The sequence below is a fragment of the Pygoscelis adeliae genome, unplaced genomic scaffold (assembly GCF_000699105.1).
Source record: "Pygoscelis adeliae isolate BGI_AS28 unplaced genomic scaffold, ASM69910v1 Scaffold71, whole genome shotgun sequence".
NCBI lineage: Eukaryota > Metazoa > Chordata > Aves > Sphenisciformes > Spheniscidae > Pygoscelis > Pygoscelis adeliae.
This window is the reverse complement of record NW_008824356.1, coordinates 4,059,481-4,067,768: the sequence shown is the minus strand read 5'-3', so window position 1 is coordinate 4,067,768 and position 8,288 is coordinate 4,059,481. Positions and strand designations below refer to the sequence as shown.

General features: G+C 34.2%; 1 protein-coding gene across 1 annotated transcript in view; it reads right to left on the bottom strand.

Moving 5' to 3' along the window:
- The window catches only part of TTC6 (tetratricopeptide repeat domain 6), a 67,806-nt gene that overhangs the window by 44,693 nt on the left and 14,825 nt on the right, over positions 1-8,288 (bottom strand). The gene's annotated exons all lie outside the window — the stretch shown is intronic.

The following is an 8,288-nucleotide window of genomic DNA, read 5'->3' as shown; positions in this document are numbered from 1 at the left end:
TTTTGAACAGCACCTTATGTGATTACTTGGGGATTGGATTCTGATTATTTTTTGTTTGCCCTTTTTTTAAATATATCTACCTATGGCAAACACCTCACAAAAGGAATATTTCACTTTAGAAAGTTATAGTTTGAAGTAATTATACATCCCAATTTCCTATGTATTTACAGTTTCAATTTCCAAAAACAGTAAACACTTTTACGTGACAGTAACTCATAAGTATGTTTATATATGCACGTGCATATATAGATATATATAAAATCCTGTAATAACTGTCCTACCTCTATTTCCTTTGTTCCTGGCACCTCTAAAGGGAAATCCAGATCTGAAGGATCTATTACTACTACCAAGCTGGTAAAACTATTTTAGAGATTAGTAGCAACAACTATTAACATTTATCACTTAAACAGATATTTTAGAGGATTTATATATAAAATTATAATGAATATTTTTATTTAACAGAGAGTAGAAGTTATTCATATTTTTTGCTATTCTTCTTGTAGCTTGTTTTATAGTACAATAATTACTTAAGTTCTCACTTATATAGTTCTTACTGTACTAGCAATTACAAGCACAGAATGTAATAAGTGGTGAGATATGTAATATATATACAAAAGAACAAGAAAAAACACTCAATCTCATATATTCAGGTATCCATATATGTATGTACATTAAAATGCACATTACGTGGAACACGACTTGTCTCAACACATTGGCACATTGGCATATGCCAACACTGACATCTACTGGTGTTAGTCAGGTTTGGGGTAGTTTTTCTGCAAACACTAAATAATGAAGTTTCTTTGTGCATTCACAGAACTAAAGTGTGTAACTTCTATTACCTGCAATTTCACTGCCAGACCTATATCTGTTATAGTGGACTTCATTATCATTTATGCTAATTGCAATGTACTTCCATTTTAAGACCTATTTAAATTATCAGAATACTGTGCAAACGGGGGGGTCTCAACATAATTGAGAACCAGCCATTTGGTTTAGCAAACAAAATGCCTTCTGAAGTACATTTGGACGTTAAAAAAGAATCCTTAAAATGTAGCGCTAGCCCAGAAGTTGTAGTTCTTACACAGAGAGAAAGATTATAGGTCTGGGAGTAGTTCTTGAACTCTTTCTGGAATGTTCCTTTCTTCAAGTGGAAGCTTTGACAAAAGACCTATTTCTTAAAGGGAAAAAAAACAAGAGCTGAAAACCTAACTTTTGACAAGTGTTTGGCCTTCCTAGTTTTTCTTTACATCTAAGTATTTGGTGGTTCTGACTCTTCAAGGTGGGTGTCTGCATAAAAGGAATGTCAAGTGAAGTTATACAAGATACAAAAAGGCATAAACGAATCAAAATATTCCTTAGCATTTGGCAGTTAAAAGTGTTTTAAGTGAACAACATAAAAAGAGCTGTCCACTTTTGTCATAAATAGTTTTCAATTCAAGGAGTTTATAGTAGGTAATCAGCTGTGAGTTAACGTGAAACAACACTCAGACAACATTCAAACAACATTTTCGAAGAGAAGCACCATGGAGGAAAGCTCCGAGTAATAATAATACTGATCAAATAATATTCTGTTTCCATCTGCTGGTAAAAAACTGTAAAATCAGTTTTATTCCTGCATGCAGGAATCTTAACAAACATAACATGAAGCTACAAATCCCGTTAAAATTTTGTAGGATATCTGCCAGGAACAGGTTTGACTATCCATATATAACCTTCATAAAAATATATTTAGCTTAATACTTGTCTTCATGGCAAAAAAGTAGCTTTTTTAACTCTCAGATAACTGATGCCTGTAGAGTATGCCAAGATTCAACACGAGAGCAAAAGCAAGGCACCTTTGCTATCTGATGAAATAAACTTAATACAGTCAATCCCAGGAGAGAGTTGTAGCTGACCTTGGGAAGTTTACATCTGGATAAATTGATACACCCTGCTCCACAAGATGTTTTTTGCAGATGTGAATGAGAAGTTGTATATGTTTTTAAGCCTGTGGATATTTTTCATAGCGAAGACAAGACTTTAAAGCAAGAAAATTGTTGCTTTCTTGATCTGATCTACCATAAAATCCTACCACTGTAGGCTTCTTTGGACTTTGTTACAGTCAAACAAGATTCTTTCAGAGAAGAACTCAGAACTAGTACAAAAAAAATAAAGATAGCTCTATTGCTATTTAAACAGTTGACAAAGTCATTTGAATTTTACTATACACTACACAGAAATCATGCTTACCCCCACATAGATCAATTGCATTTGTGAAATTAGCTCAATGCATGGAATTGGTCAGTAATGAAATGTGAACAGCTTAAACGGACCTAAATTAGTGCCAGGTAAATGATACCTTTGACCTTCAAGGCTCACATAAGGCAACCAGTTTTAAAAATTAAAAACAGAAGATGATGGTAGATGGTGCCGCTAGATGGCAGTGCTCCAAAGAATTCAGTTTTCTAGATTTCGAGGATTAAACAAATTCAACACGGAATTTTGGTATGGGCTTCTTTTTAAACTTTAATTCTCTTCATCTCTGGGAAATGTAGTTCTCAATGTAAAAATTTCTTCCCAAAAATTTCTACTGATTCATAAAGCTCAGACTCACCCTCAATTTCCTCAACCTGTTGGCTACTTCTTGAAAACCAAACCATTTTCTTCTTCAAATCCTGTCCTCCCATAGCTTCTACAATGCATCTCTCCTAGTTCCACTCCCATCTAACTCCTTCAGCTTCCTGGGGTCTGTCCTCTACTCTCTTCTTCCTCTACTCTATTTCTAGTAATGTTCTAGTCAAAGACCATGTACAGGTTCCCTCTCCATGGTAATGAATCAGAGCGTGATTCATCACTCTTGTTCCGCACCAACAAAAATATCAGATGATCTTCCTCTTCGGGATGTCAAGCTGCCAGCGCTAGCCCAGCAAGGCTGAAAGATAAGGATCTTATGAGCCTTTCCCTTTTCAAGCTTCATGGCCTCCCCACTACTTTCTTCATCGTTATGGCTAGCATCCCATCAGTCACACAGGCTCAGAACACAGGTAACATTCACAATATTCTAAAATTAAAGTCTTTTTTTAATCTTTCTACAAAGCTAAAGTCTGGTATCTAATTTCATATCTCCCTTGCTGCAGCATCCGTGACTCCATCACTGTCTTCCTAAGCTTGGGTTTTTTTCCTTTTTGAACATCTTTTTGCCCACCCTCGTGCTGCCTCTCACGTCTGAGAAAAGCTCGCTACAACCATCAATTTATTCTCTCAGAATTTCCCTAATCCTCTTCCACCATGACCTGCAAAACAGCTGGGCTACTGGTATGCTGAAATCCCTGCTTACAATACTGATCAGTGTCCTTATTCTCATTGAGTCCTTATATTCTCTGTCCAACAGACAGAAAATGCTGCTGAATCAAAAGCAAACACCCCAATTATGGCCATGAACGACACTCATATGCTACCCAAATTCCTGACAGAAGCAGAAGCTCACAAAAACCAAAAGGAAACATCAGGGTCTTATCCTGTACCCTGAAATAATGCCATCCTTGATGGCTAGGGTAATCTTGACTACATCAAAAGAATTCAATGACTAAAAACTTTCATAAAGCAATTTATGGATTCATATTTTAAGGTCAGAGAGAAGCATCATGATTACCTAACCTGACCTTCTAAATAATACAGATAATAAAATTTCATCAGTATTCCTGCATCAAGCTCAGAATTTGCTGGGTGAAACTCAGGATATAACTCAGAAAGAAATCCAGGTTTGATTTAAAGGCTGTAAATAATGGATAATTTCAGAAGCTGCTACTTACATTGAAATCTTATAGCTACTGTCAATTTGTCTAGACTGAAACCTCAACTACTGGGTCTGTTGTGTTTTTGTTTAGCAAACCCTCTTGCATCAGGAACTATACCATGCAAGTAACATACTCAAACCAACACTATATCCCTTGTGTAAAAGCAACATAATGATCTTTTAAAATGTCTTAATACAGAACTGGTATTCAAGAAAGAGAGATCGCATACAGGAATCGATAATTCTGCTTGCTGCCCTAGAATGGTACTTGGAACAGTCTGTTAAGTGCATTAAGTGCACAACATTCCTACAAACCTTCATACGGAAGAAGAATCACAGATTTAGCCAACAGGAAATCTGCTGCCCCTCTCTGGAACTTAGATTTTTCAGAGGCTGCAGGCAGAAATTTCCCTCCATTTCAAATCCAGAACATGCAACCCTCTTCTAAGGGTGGATGCATCTATTCTTTCAAGGAAGGGCAAGGTGATTTTTTTTTTTCTTTTATAAACACAAAAAAAAGCAGAGTGGTGATTTCCACCTCTTTATGATAATTCATTATTGAAGCAGGAGGAGCCAGGAAATAAGAATTCATTGCTTATCCGAGGATTCAAACCTCACTCACCATTAGATTATTTGGCCAATCTGGGTACAGGAAGTTGTACTGTTGAGCAGAAAAGAATGCAAAAGTCATGCAGCCAAGAGAGAGAACAAGTGGCGACATGACTATCTCAGTTGTTAGAGCACTCACCTGGAACAGAAAAGCTCTGTATAATATTTCTAATCCCAAAACTTTTTTTCTATATTATTGCTAATGTCTCGCCTCCTTTATTTTAAGGTAAACATGTTTAAATTAAAGTTCAGAGAGTATTACACAGCCATCTTCTGTTGCTTATCTTTCAAGACTGTAAAGCTCCTTTCAGAGTTACTGCTTTTCAGGATACAATCTCCCCTCCTACAAAGGATGACCCTAATTCCCTATTCTTATCCTTATAACCTTGCATTTGGCTGCACTAAAACGCGTGTTTTTCAAGTGAGCCCAAGTTAACAAGCTACACAAATTGCCCTGTAAAACTGACCTAGCCTTATCCTTGTTTACCACTCTACCATTCTTTAGATCACTACAGACTTTATGAGCAATAATTTTATATTTCTGGAGCTGGTGATACACAGAAACTATAAGTAGCAAACTGCCAGGCTGAAAAACCATCAGGAAAAACTTGAGAGTATTAAGGCTCCAATTCTGAACTTTTTGACGTTACTATATGAACTAGAAAGGCACAAAAAAGCAAAAGTGTAACCAAAGTAATAAGCAATGAAAAAAGAACATGCTTCATATTCATTCATATGCACATTATTTTAGTGCAAAACACGTCCAAAAAAAACAAATTAAAAAACCAAACATTTAGGAATTCACTACCATTAAATATAAAAATTGGTAATATAACAATATGATAAAACAGAGTAGGCTTATTCCAAAATCCATTTACATTTCCCAACTACTTCTTATAGAACAGATTTTTTTGACAGATCTCTTTTTACATGCTGCATCAACCTCAGAAAAATTAACTATTATGCATTTTGTTCTCCTTCAGCTCCTCATTCATTAAAGATGCAGGATCCCGCAGTTATCACATGACTACCTTTTACATATGCAATGAATACTTTTGACTACAAGTTTATCTAGGTCCCAGTTCTGTATGTGCTTAACTTTGCGCATGTGTTGAACTCAACAGAACTACACTCGATTACTTAAAGTTATGCTTGTTCCTAAGTGCTTGTAGAATCAGGATTGAGGTAAGATTGTCTCTGTGATAAAGGGCTAGTGGGTGTGCACTTTAAACCTTTCACTATTGCAGAATTTTACATTCACAGAAAGCCTACTCTATTTGCTCAGTATTTCTTCTTATTTCAATGGGACCTCTCATGTGAATAGAATGAAGTATAAAAATTCATGTATTTATAACGTAAATTGTGACACAAAATGTCTACAAAATGCAATTTATTTTTAAAAACAAACAATATATTTTACTTTCTAAGCAAGATATAAGCCTTTTAGTACTCTTGTTCGAATTATTTTAAAACACATCTACCAAATAAGGCATTTTTCAAATCTAGCAATGAAAAAAGAACATGCTTCATATTCATTCATATGCACATTATTTTAGTGCAAAACACGTCCAAAAAAAACAAATTAAAAAACCAAACATTTAGGAATTCACTACCATTAAATATAAAAATTGGTAATATAACAACATGATAAAACAGAGTAGGCTTATTCCAAAATCCATTTACATTTCCCAACTACTTCTTATAGAACAGATTTTTTTGACAGATCTCTTTTTACATGCTGCATCAACCTCAGAAAAATTAACTATTATGCATTTTGTTCTCCTTCAGCTCCTCATTCATTAAAGATGCAGGATCCCGCAGTTATCACATGACTACCTTTTACATATGCAATGAATACTTTTGACTACAAGTTTATCTAGGTCCCAGTTCTGTATGTGCTTAACTTTGTGCATGTGTTGAACTCAACAGAACTACACTCGATTACTTAAAGTTATGCTTGTTCCTAAGTGCTTGTAGAATCAGGATTGAGGTAAGATTGTCTCTGTGATAAAGGGCTAGTGGGTGTGCACTTTAAACCTTTCACTATTGCAGAATTTTACATTCACAGAAAGCCTACTCTATTTGCTCAGTATTTCTTCTTATTTCAGTGGGACCTCTCATGTGAATAGAATGAAGTATAAAAATTCATGTATTTATAACATAAATTGTGACACATAACTTAAAATGTCTACAAAATGCAATTTATTTTTAAAAACAAACAATATATTTTACATTCTAAGCAAGATACAAGCCTTTTAGTTACCTTGTTCGAATTATTTTAAAACACATCTACCAAATAAGGCATTTTTCAAATCTTTTTCTTTGCCACTTCTTTGAAACTACTAAATACTGAGACACCATGAAAGTTATTTCTCAACATATAATCCTTTAAATTACAAAATCAATTAAATCATAGTAACTCTGAAAATAAATAAGTTCATACCTTTTCCTTTCAGCTTGCTCTTTCAAATAAATATATTTGGAACACATTGCTTCTTCCTCCTTATTGTCCGTGTCCTCTGCTGTAAATAAGATATTGTGACCTCTTCTGTCTAAAGTATGATAAACTCGAGAAACCAGTTGTAAATAAGGAGGCAATATAAAACTAGGAAAAGCGGTACACAGACGATGAATGCTTGGATAATGTTGACCTCTAGAAAGGAAAACAAAGAAATCAAGAATCTTAATATCCATTCCCTATATTCTACAGTAGATAGTTTATCAAATACTACATCATGACATACATCAGACCATAGGATATAAATTGCTAACATAAATACTTAGCATAAAGTGCCTGGTAACTTCTACTAGAAGTAGAGATATCATATTATTTAAAAAAGAAAAACAGGTAAAAGCTAAAATGCTGGTAATAATTTTAAAGTAAAAAATAAGTGCAGTAGTCACAATTTTACTTTCCCAACTTAAGTAGAGCTTTCACTTGCTGCACTGAAAACTTAAATCAAGTAATGCAGACTTACAGCTTAAATTGGGTACGTGAATAAATGTTATGTTAAAATATACATTCACCTGCAAACTCTCTCCTGTGACAGAGTATCTTGTAAATACCCTTAAAACTTTGAATTAGTTTTATGATATGCTATCACTTGAACTTCTTCATAGCTTTTCAATTCGGCTGTTGATTTTAGAGGAAACACTGAGTCTTGAATATCTCTGAAAAGTTAGTAACTAAAAAATTCTACCATTTAACCCTCCAATCTAAGTTGTACTGAAGGTGATGAAAGTCTATGGACTTCCACAGGCCATGGATCAAATTCTAAAAACAGTCTCCGGCTACTGTATGAACTCTACAAAGTTAATAAATGTCTAACGTGCAGACAGTTACAATGTGAAGAGCAGTATACAGAAAATGTCTGAGATGTAAAAAACTCAGAAATGGCTCCCCAAATATATGCTACTTTCAATTAAAGTTCATAAGTCCCTTCATATTTTAAGAGAAAATCCCAAATGAAAATGGTTAAAATTCCACTTTGAAATTACACTGAATAGTTTTCAGGTTTAACTATTTTTCTGAGGTTCTCCTGAGACAATGACACTTTCAACAACCTGGATTTTGTTTTACTGAGAACTATGCCTTATGTTACAAACAGATATTACAAAGGGGAAATCAGCAAGAACTACAAAATGAAGTAAGGAAAAACACAACATTGATTTATCATGCAATACATATTCAAATTACAAAAATAATATTTTGTATTTGCTTACATTTTCTGAAAACTAATGACAGCAAAAAAGATAAAAATCACACATGTAAAGAAAAAAAACCACGAAAATCAGTGTAATAACACAGAAATTTGACTCACAATCAAAAAATTTTCACATCAAGTATATACCAGATATATCTCCGTTACATTAATATAGTTTGAATCCTTAAGTTTATAGG